The 10,484-nt window shown below is 42.2% G+C and overlaps 1 long non-coding RNA gene across 1 annotated transcript; it reads left to right on the top strand.

Annotated features, from left to right (window-relative positions):
• Nucleotides 1-2,725: 2,725 nt before the first annotated feature.
• Nucleotides 2,726-4,397, top strand: LOC140593345 (uncharacterized). Its single transcript, XR_011993656.1, has 2 exons — nt 2,726-3,194; nt 3,825-4,397. It is a non-coding gene; the product is annotated as an uncharacterized lncRNA (long non-coding RNA).
• The last annotated feature ends 6,087 nt before the right edge of the window (nt 4,398-10,484 follow it).

Genomic DNA, 10,484 nt, shown 5'->3' on the forward strand with positions numbered 1-10,484 from the left:
TGAACCCGAGAGGGCCTTAATTACGGGCTGCTGTGGATTTCTGTGAGCCGCGGGTCCTCATTAATGCTCCGCCGTGAGCCCTGGGTATGCAGGTGACGGGCTGCCCCTCCCGAGCCCCCATCAGCTGCAGCACCTGGCCGCTGGGAAGCCAGCAGGGCAGAGGGATGCCCTCCACACACGTGGGGCCCTACAAAGACATTTCTGTTCCGAGTCTCCCCCTTCTTATTGCCTCTTCAGCCCCCCACAGCCCAGGCCCCTCCCCGCCTCTCCTCACCCAGGTTCTGTATTTCTCTCTCCCATCACCTGCTGGGTTCGAAAGCTGTGACACTATACTTGGTCCAGGGGCTGGACTTGCTGACTGACAGCCTGATGTGGGGATGGTGTGATGCACATGCTCTCCTGTTACGCAGGTAACACACCTGATCCTACAGGCACCACCTATCTGTGAGGAGCCAAGGCCGGTCGCCCCTGCAGCACTCAATTCTGCAGCTAGGTGGCTCATCCTAGTAGCCATGTCAGCTGCCCCAACCCTCCCCCCCCCTCCCTATAGTTAACATACAGACACAAACAAAACAACTCATTCAATCTGCAGAAATCTCTCTCAGGCTTCGGGGTCCTAACCTGTCGCTCTCACTTAAGCATGCAGTTGAATTCAGCTACAGTAGCTCCTTCTTACAGAGTACTACACTATTTTCAAACTGGAATCCGTTGGTTTTTTTTTCAGGACAAATTCCTGAAAGTGATTCAGGGAGATGGTTCACGGTCCACGGCGAACCATTTCCAATTCCACTTACCCACTGCCCTCCACTGTACGGCTGGTTAGTTTCACTTAACGACTTGTTGAGAAACGACTCGTACATGCCCAGCTCTGGGTCTACGACAGTCAGGCCGACCCTGTACTGAGCTTGAGCGATGATACCGGTTTGATGTCCTGATTTCAGCCGCCCAGAAAAACTCCACATTTATGCTTTTACCTTCATGTGGACGTTTCATCATTTGTAATACAGAAGTGCAGGGTTCCTTCTTATTTTAGCAACACAGGACCTTTCCAATAGTGCAATATGTGCGCAAAATGACCATCAGCATTTCTACCATAAAAGGGTAATGCTGCTCCTTAAGTTACTTTTCAGAAAGCAGCTCAAATGTAACCTTTTTCAGGATTGTTTCTGTCACCTGCTAACACGTCAAAATAACATGACTGGCCACTACCGTCATTTATAAGTTGGCGACTCTTACCATTAGTGCTTTTTACAGTTGTTTGCTAAATATTTATAGTTATGTACAAATTCCTTTATAATTAACATACAACTCTCTCATAAAATGGGACAAGAAAATATGTTCTATGAAATAATGTCAACCATAATAATTTAAACAGCAATATCTTCTTAGCCACGGAACCTGCTCACTGCTACATTTATCAGCTGTGACTAATAGGTTATATATATATAACACTCACTGCTTACAGCTTTATTTATTGCCTGAATTAGTATGTGGTAATTTAAAAAAAAAAAAAAAGATTCACCCATCCATCCATCTTCAATCAGCTCTTATCCAGCACATGATATAGCAAACCTGTATCTCACCCCAGGAAGCTCCGAGGACGGCACGTGCACACACACCATGGCTGGTTTGGGGATACGAATTCAGTGCACGAAAGGAAATCTGGGAAAATACAGGGAGAACGTGCAAACTGCACGCAGTGTGGAGGGCAGGAATCGACCAGCCGGAGTTGGAGGTGTCGGGCCACTGTGCCTACTCCTGTGCCATCGGGCCATGCTCTATAAACAATTTATACAATTCTCAAATTAATTATGAATAATTTAGAAGTTATACTGCTTCAACAAGGGCCGAGGGAATGATTCTTCTGCATTTTTGATTCCATATGGAAATTACAAGTGTGTCGGAAAACAGTGTCTTAGTAGAGACAGATGTAGGCTGCCAGTGAGCTTCCACTGTGTGGGCAGAAGGTTTTCTGTGGCCAAATCTCATTTACAGGCCTGAGTCATCCAGCCTCACTTTGGCTGTCAAGCGCCGTGTCATGGCTAACAGTCAGAACACGAGAAGGAAGGTCTGCCTGAGCGAGGACCATCTGAGAGAGAGGAATGATGAGGTCTGTATTCATCATGTACCGAATAGCCCAGGAAGCCTGGCTTATACAAGCAATACACAGCCGTTTTATACTCGCCAGCACTGAAAATAGGTCAGCAACCAAAATAAACATGCATTGTAAACGTAGTTGTACTTCCACCAATCTGGTGATGGTGGTGCTACTGCACATCACTGCACTGAACTTAACCTCTGTTAAAAGAGTGAAAGTTTCTGAGTTGGTCCTAAGGTGGCAGGATTACTGGGCCATGTCACTGCAAAGTCTAAATGATGACATTCACAGGAATGAAAAACGGCTACAGTCTCTCCTCTGCCACTGGAAACACAAGGCGCTTCATTACCATTTTGCAGTCAAAGGAATCCATTTGAAAGCTTTTCTCTTTGGTTGTTTTGTGTGCTTCTGGGACAGCGTTTTTATTTTGGAGCGTGCTGCGTGAATTAAAATGTCTCAAAACCACTGTAATAAATCTGTTTGATCAGTCATGAAATGTAAAGTGATAAAATCAAACACCTTATTTAAGAGCAAGGTTAAATTTGTCATAATGAGCAGGACCACAAGGATATTGTATAGTTACAGCTTTGAAAACAGAAAGCCATCAGTGACACCATGAGACAGCCCACCAAACATGAGACGTCCATCAGACGTGCAGATCATGTCTAGATGGAGTCGGTCGGTCCAGAACCATATCTGGATGTCTACACAACGTGCAAATCAGGTGCAGTATCTGCACGTCTAACTCTGACCCCTCTTGGGCGTAGATATGTAGTTCAAGCTGAACGTCTAGGTAGGCGACTTTTGGAAATTTGTAGACAGATCGTCAATTCCATGTAAACATTGTCAGCGTCAATTCTGGTGCCTATTGTAGCTCATGCTGTTGTAATTTTAATGTTTTAAAATGTCCAAAAATAAACTGCTACACGTAAGCAAATCCCATAATCACAATTTGCCGATGCACGTCCGGTGTGTGGTTTGGCCAAGTTCTGTTGCCGTAGCGCCAATTTTTTTTTTTTAAAAAGCCGACACCGTCTTTTGCAGTAAAACGGTTGTGAGAAACTGCACGTCGTTGTGGACAAGTTTAAAGTTTAAGGTAAGTAGTATTTAGCATTGTTTAGTTGTGTACATTGTTTAATAATCGCATTGCTGACTTTTTTGCAAACCAATATGTCCACATAATTAATCTGAAGGTAAGACACATCTGTACATATGGAACTCCAAAGTGTTCAAAAGTATTATGAAATACAGCTCATTATTGTGAAATATATTGCATTCTGTTATATAAATTTACTTATTGTGAAATATGATTTCATATATTTTTAGCGCTCTTGTGAGCACAGAACGACTTCCATTTTGCAGTAAAGCGGGAAAAGTAAAGTTAAAAGTATTTCATCATTCAGCGTCATGAAATGATGAAATAAGGCATCATGAAATGATGAAAAACGGCATTATGAAATAAATACTGATTTTGAAAAAATATATATACATATTTCACAATAAGAAGTAGTGCTAGGCGATAAAACGATCTCGATTTTTTTTATCGATAAAAAAATGAGGATGATCACGATGATACACACAGACTATAAAACTCGATCAACCAAGTTGGCTCCGTTTTATAGAATGCGCTGAGACAGACAACTTGATGGCCTATCGAGCAGAGGTTTACTGAACGCTAGCAAAACAGCCAAAAAAGAATCAATGGGTGCGTTCTACTTGGGCTTAGGTCTGTCTGCAGCTGACGCGACGTGGAACGCGATCTGCCGGCGGCTGCAAGGGTGGAGTATAAACTGACTGCAGCCAAGTCGGACTACTTATACTCCTCGTAGTCTGTGACACCTGACTGCAATGGCAGCACTACCAGAAGGGTGTAGATAAATCTATACAAAAATCACCTGCATGCACATTACTTCTTTTACAATAACCAACTCCTGATACAAACTGTTAGCAGTGAAATTAATAATAAAATTATTGTGTATTGTGGCTCTGTGTAAAAAGATAGCTGCCAGGAAAATGATCAAATACATGTATTTCAAGGATTCAAAGTTACTATTGTCATGTACTCAGTACAATACAATTCTTACTTGAATGCCTTCTCAGACTGGACGATTAAACCAAATAAAGCAGCGCAACATCACAGTAACTATGTGTATTGTGTATTGAGTGAATTATTGATGTTTAAATTCACTTAGTTTTTGGTTTAGATGTATTTATTTTTGCTGTGATGTTGTAAGACACAAGGAGAGGGGGAGGTGTGTTATCATCTGATCTGATACTCCCAATAAAAATGTATTAAGAATGCTGTGTGAGACTTTTTGTACTGAATTTGCTTAATGATACTAGGTTATTGGGGTGAAACATAATATGATATTAGAATATATAGTGGGGATTATTTTGTAATGAATAAAGCTGTAAATACATAAATTACGTCTAAAGTAAGTCTATGTGTGACGTTAAAACGACGTCTACACCGACCATTTCCGGACTGTTTTTTCACCTTATACAGACGTCTTATAGTTGTCATAACTGAACATCCAGAGGACGTCTAAAAAAGACGTCATAAAAACTTTCATTCTGCACCCTCTGAAGACGTCTTTTCTACGGTAGGCCAAGACGTCTAAAAGACGTCATTTCAACGTCATATTGTTTGCTGGGAGAGACAGAGGGCTTTAGTTTTTAAGGATGGTTGGTCAGTTTCACTGCCTGGTACTTGGTCACTTGTGGTCTGTACCTGCAAGGGGAACATGCTTTGATAAGAAGCTGCCATTTACATTTGAATGGCATGTTTACAAAATTAACTGCTGTATGGTGTTATTGCATACATATCTTTGAGGATTACTCACAAATTCAATTCAGTATCCACTTGTAAAAAAAGCACCATATATTTCTTCTTTTGCCGGAGCTGATAATGCAGATGATGCACGGAAAACAACTTTTTCCTTACCACACAAATTTTAATTTCCTTCGCAACGCAGGTTTTTTAGGAACATTCCAGTCATTTCTGTGAACGCCAAAGCTGTACTGTGATTTACTATACTCTGTGCTCCTCACAAGCATGAATAGGTTCAGTAACTGTGCTGGCATAAAGAGGATGGAGAGTTTGACCCGATCGCAAATGACCTTTGTGCCATTTCAATTGTTAATGTTAGCAGTTAGCTTTTGGAAAAAGCGAATTCCTTACTATTTTAGCTGTCTTCTTAAGTGCCTGTAAAACGACTCATCTCCCATTCTGTTATTCAGTGAGTGTCACTGTGGAGAAAATTAAGGTAACTATTAAAGTAACTATTCCTTCTTGTCACCAAACTCCCACTACCTTTGCAAAAACGAGCTTGGACAATTTAACGATTTCTATATTAAAAAGTGGCAGAGAGGGGGAATGAGGGCAAGATTAAAGGAGAAGGGATGAAGGTGACACAAAGGGGTGAGGAAGTAAATACTGTAAGCCATGGAAGAGCGGAAAGGCCCCTCCCACCACGACAGCTTCAGGTACGGCTGAAGGCTTATACTCTTTACTGACTATTTTTACTAATATTTATGCTTATTCTGCTGTGTAAGTAGCACAGTGAAGCACTCTGCTTCAGTCAAAGAGATACATTTGTCAATATAGTGTATCGGGACACCTGGCCATTGCACATACAGGAACTTTTATTCTACATCCACAGGCATCAATATGGAGTTGGTTCCATCTTTGCAGCTATTACAGGTGCCACTCTTCTGGGCAGGCTGTCCACAAGTCTTTGGGGTGTATCTGTGGGAATTTTTGGCCATTCATCCAGATGGTCCTTGGTGAGGTCAGGCCAGGTTCTAATTTATGCTAAAGCTATGGGGTTTAGGTCAGGGCTCTGTATGGGCCAGTTAAGTTCTTCCACATCAAAATCACCCAAACATGACTTTATGGACCTTGCTTTGTGTTCTGGGACACAGCCATGCAGGAACAGAAAAGGGCCTTCCCCAAACTGTTCCCACAAAGTTGGAAGTTGATATGCATATCAAGACTTTTTTGACAATTCTATGCTTCCAACTTATGTTGGACCCGAAAGCCTGGCTCCCAATCTCCATTCAAATTCATCCCAAAGGTGTCCAGAAATCCGCCTGTTGAGATTGACCCTCACTCTGGCTGTGTATGGAGTTTGCACACTTTCCCCGTGTCGGTGTGGGATTGACCCTCACTTTATCATGTGAGTTGTTCATTTTTTTCAATAACTATTTGATTCGTTTACGGCAGCATCATAACAACACCAGCCATGTCCTTATGCCAGATAAGCAGGCCTTTGTCTGTCCATCAAAGAATAATAAACTGAATATACCGAATACAATTAATCTTTATAAGCAGATGCCAAAACTTGTCATAGAAGACAGATGAGCACTGGTTACATGTTTGTCCGGGGCTCACTGACGGGATGCAGTGCTGCTATCTGGCACAGATATAATGATGGCTTTTAAACAAACAACTAATAGGTGTGTTTGTTTTTTACTTTTCCAAGACAGATTCCTAGTTCCTAATACAATGCCGAATTTAATTGTACTCTATTGGCAAACCTACAGACTCCTAGTCCTACCGACAGAAACTAGTTTAAATCTCCAGTCAGTCATTCTTTATTATCTGCTGCCCACAAGCCTAATGCTGCAGATCCTCCCTCCAGTTTATCACAGTAACATGTGACCTTTCCAGAAAACGAAGTGTAGAAGTGCAAGGTTTATCTGTGACACTGGGGGCTTAGTTAGGTGCCCAGGAAAGGCAGGAATGAGCTGAGGAACCTTTTCATTGGTGATACATCCAATCAATAGCAGCTGTGAGCCACTGATTTCAGTCGCTACCTTCATGAACTGCCCCCATCCTTGTGTATCCAGCAGAGGGTCTAGAGGAGCAGGGATGGCTTGGACAGATGTCTGTCCCAGGGCACACAGCCCTTGGGCAATTCACAGAGCAAGTTCAACAAAAGATTAAATGAATTCTTGTTGGTAGCTTCTCTATCCGCCTCCCTTTTAAAAATAACTTAGCCTTGATTTGTTTTAGTCCTGTCCAGATCCCAGTAACTATCAGGCTTAAAGGCTTAAATTCTTAAGACTGGTGGAGGGCTGGTCCCACCGTTAATTGGAAGACAGCAGCCAGTTCCACACAGCACTCAGCAACCAATGATCCATTTTCTGCGAGGATGTGAACGGGGCCTCCCAGAGAAAGGATGGATGGCACAAATAAAAGGGGCAAGGCGGGAAGCAGGGAGATGTATGGCGGTACGCATCAGCTGAGATGGGAAGATGGATGACTGGATTAAAGCGTAGATGGAGTGCAGAATGTCGGCGGGCCGTAGAGGCCGGAAGATCCTCGCGGGGCTCGCAGCACCTCCTCCAAGACGCTCTGAGATGCAGGGCTGTTAGCAAAAATGGCCATTTGAACCATTTCCACAGAAGAACACAAAAAGCTGGAAACGTTACACCACCCGCCTTTAAGCCGGCACTCCACGGCTCGAATACACGGCAAAGAGGGTATGTCGTCAGGGACGGGCAGTGATGTACCGTTAGCGTGGATTCAGTGGAAGCAGGCATATACCATTCAGTGGAAGAAGGCATATACCATTCAGTGGAAGCAGGCATATACCATTCAGTGGAAGCAGGCATATACCATTCAGTGGAAGCAGGCATATACCATTCAGTGGAAGCAGGCATATACCATCATCAAGAAAAACACTGAATTTTTCTGCTATCGTGCCGCTTACTTTCATCACTTTTGAACAGGATTAATTGTTCCATTGTACATCATCATTCATTGTGACTAACTCTCCCTCTTTGTACTAGGTTGGGGATGTCCAGAAAGGCCTTCCAGCATCCAGTGGTCTAGTACAATACGAGCTCCACCTGTTTTTATGAAATATGACAACGTATCCGTTTGGCTGTTCACAGTATTTGCAGTTATTTAAGTTTTACAAATACATCTCTGCAATCTTTTGTGCACTCACCATCCAGGTTCATTTCCATGCTGTGTTTGATTAGGACCACAAAACCAGGAGGATGGAACCATTGGTTTTATTTCGAAAGGGGGTTTTACGGGAACTATTAGGAACAACCATTTGTATAGGGGGAGATTCCGAGGTTTGGGAGTAATGGGTTTTATTTATGGGAAAATAAGCTTATTGGCTACCAAAAAAAATGGAAATTTTGTGTTTAAGTTTTGTGTTGGGGGGGTTTGTAGTAATTGTTTCTGCAGGAAGTGTGTGTTTTTTGAGTTGCTTATGGAAGGTGTTTGGTGTGGGCTGGGGGTGGGGGTGGTGCTGTAGCTGTAGCTCCGGCTGTATTGGGCCACTGGCCTTCGTTTGGGGGGGGCAGCATGCAGAACCGCTGGGGATGCTGGTGTAGAGGTGGGGGCCTAAGCACTGTAGCCCACATCCCTGTTCTTCTTCTTAAAGATGTATTTCCCCAGTTGTTTTTGTACAGTTTAGTTCAATTATTTCTTTGGCAAAGGAAGAAATAAAAATGACAGTTTTCACTACTTCTGATCTCCTCCTCTGCCTCTATCTGCCGCCCATCCCAGCAGATGTGAAGAGGAAATGGGCGTCTTACAAAGATCCGCGCTGAAATCAGGACAGTCACAAACATAGAAATTAATATTTTAAAGCTGAAGATTAGGTCTTTGTTCAAAACACCAAGCGTATGCAGCGCTTTTTGGTAAACACCACGCCAAGTCTTGAATAATGTATTCAGCCACAAACAGAATAATCATGAAACCCTGAGAAAGTCCTGACACAGGAGACATAATCCCTCTGCCGCGAGTCAGCAGGGAAGCACTAGGGCTTCAGCTACCAAAAACCAGCACTTCACCATTTAAATGTAAATAAGCAAACACAAGTTAGTTTGTTCTTTTTTTGCAACTCTGGTTGAGGTGATATTTCCCGTTGGACCAGCAGAGTGAAAATTTGAGGATTAAAGGCAACTGCTCTGTAACACAAAAGGAGTTTGTGATGAAAGCAATTCCGTGAGATATTTGAACCCCCCCCCATAGAGTCCTTGAAGGTAATAAAGGAAATTAACTCAGTCATTCAGTAGATTAGTCTCATCTCCCTTTAGAATGATTGTGATGTTAAAGCCTCAGAATAGAGACTGATGGCACTGCAACTTCTGCACAATATATTTGCGTAGATGAAATAAAATTTGACTGTCTAAAGACCAGAATGCTAATTAAATACTCTTTATATAACACATTTATTTATTGAGGGAATTCAATTCTCAGCCCCAATCCCACCCAACAGGGATTTATTATTTATTTATTTTAAATGATGTAATGAATACAAAATTGATGTTATTACCAAAACATTACGGAGATTCACTGAAATATATGATTTGGGTATATGAGGCATATCTCCTAGGATTTTTGATTAAAATGTTTATTTTCACGTCAACATTTTTCCAATTTTCCCAACCTGAGTACAAACAAAGTAAACACATTTTATAGAGTAAACAAATCTGACCCTTTTTTCAGCAGAAATCAGTGGTCAAGTTCCTTTGACATATGTCTGTATTAAAACAAAACAAAAAAAACTAAATTCTACCTAAAATGTGTCCAGAAATGTCATTTATCTGTGTCTCAGTTTGAAGAGATTACAGCAGAGATCAATTCATGGTATGGGGCCAAAAATGTCATCCAGCTCTTAAAAAATCCTTGGAAAAGCACAATAAATTTTCAGAACAGCTTACACTCCATGTGAGAACCATCGTCTAGCTCTGTACATCGGCATTTGACACACTAGTGCATAATAAACGCAGTCAGGACATTTAGATGTGATTTTATTATCCAATATAAGCCCAGTTTCACTTTGAAGGATGATTATGATCAATAATTAAGGCGCTACAAAGGAATGCAGTTGGAAACAGCCGTGGCCTGATGTATTCTCTTTGAAGTGACAGAGCAAAGAATCGGAATGGAGACCTTCCTGTCCTTTAAAGGGGAGCCTTGGCAAAGTCATTCATTTATGTCTGTCTTCTGGATGAGGCCACAGAAGAGATCGGTGAAAGGTCTCCACAATGACACGAAAACTTTCTGCCGGCTTCTGTAGCATGGCACTGTGAGCGGCATCCATGATAAGATTCCTGCATTAGCAGTATGACCCTGATACAGCCTCTGCGGTCCTCGCTGGCATGCCACATGGGGAATCTGAGAGCAGGAGGGAGCTCAGGAGGGTGACAGAACCCAAAATCCTCTGCAGGCTCACAGCTTCTTGCTCATCAGAAGCAGGCAATTAAACTGGAATGCTCTCCAACACATATAGCTTGTATAAGAACTTGAATTCCATCTTTTCACTACACAGTCCACCTTCTCTGGCTTTTTTTACCCTTTAATCTGGAAAACGGCAGAACTTTAAGAGGAAATAGTGTTTTCTTTTTAATTTTATTC

This window comes from Paramormyrops kingsleyae, chromosome 10 (genome assembly GCF_048594095.1).
Source record: "Paramormyrops kingsleyae isolate MSU_618 chromosome 10, PKINGS_0.4, whole genome shotgun sequence".
Taxonomy (NCBI): domain Eukaryota; kingdom Metazoa; phylum Chordata; class Actinopteri; order Osteoglossiformes; family Mormyridae; genus Paramormyrops; species Paramormyrops kingsleyae.